A 3,786-nucleotide genomic window follows, 5' to 3' on the forward strand; every position below is an offset into this window, starting at 1 on the left:
GTTTTTGGGGAAAGATAATATTTGACACCATCAGTAAAGCAATCTATTAATTGATATAGGTATTTTCTGTATTTGTTGACACTGGATTATTGGTCACCAGCCTCTGGGCATTTGCCAGTAGCAAGCTAGGTGAACCAGTTGAATACTGACTCTTTCAGAGCATTGCTGCAGTTCAGTGAGTCACACTCAGTGAGCAAATTTAACGATGAATTAACAGCATATTTCATGTATACAACTCGCTGGAACAAACTAATTTCATAGTTTATATTAATATTTAACCAACCACAGTTAAACAAAACTCTCATCTATTACAGTGATTAAATTGATAACTTTATCTCAAGTTAGATTAAAATGTATTATTTCCTTTTTAAAACTGTGAATATACTTTATCTAGTCATTTTTGTTTACAACGGAAACTATGGGAAATCAAAATTAACATCCTTATCCGTGAGCTTCTTATAGACACCTGAAAAAGTGTCAACCTTTTGTTCCACATTGTTCTGCTGTGCTTTGACTAAATGAACCCTGATGAGCAAGCTGCCCTCCAGTTTCACACAGATTCTCTTGTCCACAACTTCACTTGGAAGACCAAGTCCTAAAGGATCACATCCTACACAGCTGTCAGAGTATGGCTCCTGGGATGCTTTATCTTATTATTATTTTTTTTTGTATGGCTTTTTTTGAGTTGGCTTGGGCAGAATTCTCCTCTGAGCAATAAAGATGACATACTTCCCCATGAACTTCTCCAATTCACGTACTAGCTGAACTTGGATTTTCTGGAAAGATTTCAGTTGAACGGGAACAAAGATTGTGATCACTTTCTGACCACCACCAACTTCAGTTTCCTTGGCTGCTGTAATATTCTGCTCCCTGTGCTGAGTCTTGAGGTCCACGTTTATCTGCAGCTCCTGAAGAGCCTGGGCCCAAACTCAAACTCGTCCTTCTCCTTGCTGAAAGTCAGCTTAGGGAGAGGCCCAAGTCTCGCGAGAGCTCATCAAATTCCAAAAGGTATTATTTCATGTTCAGTATTTTCTAGTTTTGTTTTGTTTTTTAACTCAAGCCTCGATGTGCTCAAGATACTAGGTTTCTAACAACAATCAAAGATAAATATTGTTTGTGTATAGGCATCTGTGTGTGTGTGTTTCCCTCAACTAGGAAATTGCTTTCATATGGCAGTGAAAAAGTTGTCTTCATCTAAGGAAGTATCCAAAGAAATCCCTATAATGGTGGCTAAGTATTAAATAGTAGATATCCTCATGCTGTAGATTTGAAAATTCTCAAGCCATATTCACCATCATCCTAGAATGTTAATGTTACATGTGTTAAATGATTATAATCAATCAGAGGTCTTTTGACAAGTACTTTCTTCATTTTATTTTAAATAAGCAATATTTAGGTCTTGGCAATATGACCAGCCTAATAAAGAAATTGGAAAAAAAATCATACATGTGATATTTATTTCCATAGGCAAGCTCCATGCTACTTAATATCACATATTTTCCTGTACAATAATCTTATTTTAGTGCCACAATGGTACAGTCTCCTTTGCTCTTGTGTAACTTCCTTCAACCATTTAAAATCTGTTGATTTGCTATTTTTGCTTCCATGTAGTTTCATTTGAAAGTCAAATATACTTGGCATTTGCTAAAGTCATAGCTCTTACTCTTCTTGGAAATTCTCTGCAAGCTTACATTTTATTTAAAAAATTCATCTGCAGTAGCATAAAATTTACAATGTCAATTCTGTTTAAGCTTTGAATGACAAATTGTCCTATTATCTCATTTCTTTCTTGCTTTATTTGACTAAACAAATGCCCTACAGTAGGAACATTTACTTGTGAAGAGAAAATTAATCCATCCTTTTTAGAACTCTGCAATATAATCTCTATAATACCCCACATCAGTAAAAGTAATGAATACTTCATATCTACCTTCACCATTCTATTAAAGGTGTCATACACATTTTTGTAAAGAAAAAACACAGAACGTCATCCACTTTCCATTGCCCAAATCTACCATTTTGTTATTTCAAAGTATTTTATTTTTATTTTTAAGGGACAGTCTCATTTCTATTGCCCAGGCTTGAGTGCAGTGGCACACTCATAGTTCACTATAACCTCAAACTGCTAGGCTTAGGCAATTCTCCCACCTCAAGCTCCCGAGGAACTTCACTATAGGTGCATACCACTATGCCCAGCTAATTTTACAATTTTATTTTATTTTTTTATAAATAGGGTATCACTGTGTTGTCCACCCTGGTGTCAAATTCCTGGCCTCAAGTGATCTTCCTGTCTCAGCCTCCCAAAGTTCTGGGATCACTGGTGCGAGCCACCTTGCCCAGCCTCAAAATAGTTCAGTAACAAATAAAAGCCTTCTTTTAAATTTTGAATTCTACCCCCCTGTTTTTTATATATTTTTTTCTAAATAATAAGCAGCTGTTTCTTAGTAGCAGTAATATTTGGTTCTTAAAATTATTTTTTATTTTTCATCTAAAAAGTAAAATACCACAAAATAACTGGCATTTACTTCCAAATATAAATATTTTTCCTTTTGTTTCACAGCCCCCCCACAAAAAACTTTCCTTCTCTTTTCTCTCCAATGAGTTCATTTGCTACTATTACTTTTGGCATCTATAGAATTTCAAGTAAATGCTGTACTTTAGTACCTGAGCTAGAGGTTAATCATTGGTGGGTAGCAAATGATCAAACAAGACTGTTACAAGACTGTTTTCCAAAAATGATGAAAAAAAATCCATTTGTCATGACAGTAAGGAGGAAAATACTGTAGAAAGATGTGCAGTCTGTTAGCTCATCTTACCTTTTATTGATGGTTAAAGTATGCATGATTCCGAAAGTATACAGTTTAGCATGTTTGAAATTTTCAACTCTACCTAATTGTATAAAATATGTACCACCTTTTTAATTAATTTATAATTTCATCAGTGTTATTTTGATATAATACTTCATATTATTTTGCTGTCATGCAGAAGATGAACTTCTTTTTAATAAAACTATTTGCTTCAAGATTGTTCTCATGGCTCTTAGTCCATACAATTCCTAACAGGATACAAATATAATCGATTAATAAGTTAATGTATTCAGGAGCAATTCTGAGCACAATGTTTTACTTTTATCCTCTTTTATTATGTTCTACTTAAATTACTATTGGTGTTCATTCTTTTTAATTAAAGGCCACCCTAGGACTAATATAGTAGAGTTGAGCAGCCACATTTTTCTCAGTAAAATGCAAAATAGAGATTCTCTAACTTGTTTTCCTATAAGCTGTCCTGTGTTTAAAGTCTATAAGGTAAAAAAATAAATTTGTTTAAATTGTGATTTTTTCAAGTGGATAATTATAAAAGTAAATTAGAACTAAAATCAATGCAATTAATAAAACGTGTCATAAAATAGAATGTCAACACTTAAATGTACCACATCAGTGACAAGAGAGGTAAAACCTTTCAAGAAGTTAAAATAAGAAAAACCTTAATTGAATAAAAATAAATAAAACTTTAAGTTATCTCATGTGCCATGTTTAGGAGAACTCTTAGACCTATTTTTAGATGTGTCTGGATTTGTGTAGGAAATCTTAACTCTCATTTAGATTACGACCTCTTCCACAAGACTTGAAATTATAGGATTCTATCCAATGCCAATGAGCTTCATTACAGTTGATCCTCTGATAATATGTAACATCAATTTTACATTATTTCACATAACATATTTATCTGTGGTTTATTTGATCCCTGCTATTACTGATGTATGAGTCTTAATCTGTGGTTTAATTC

The 3,786-nt window shown here is 33.3% G+C and overlaps 1 pseudogene; it reads right to left on the reverse strand.

The window, feature by feature from the left end:
- Positions 1–416: 416 nt before the first annotated feature.
- On the reverse strand, positions 417–2,842 carry LOC116811122 (small ribosomal subunit protein eS7-like; annotated as a pseudogene).
- Between the last annotated feature and the right edge of the window lie 944 nt (positions 2,843–3,786).

The sequence above is a fragment of the Hylobates moloch genome, unplaced genomic scaffold (assembly GCF_009828535.3).
Source record: "Hylobates moloch isolate HMO894 unplaced genomic scaffold, HMol_V3 SCAFFOLD_7, whole genome shotgun sequence".
NCBI classification, from domain to species: domain Eukaryota; kingdom Metazoa; phylum Chordata; class Mammalia; order Primates; family Hylobatidae; genus Hylobates; species Hylobates moloch.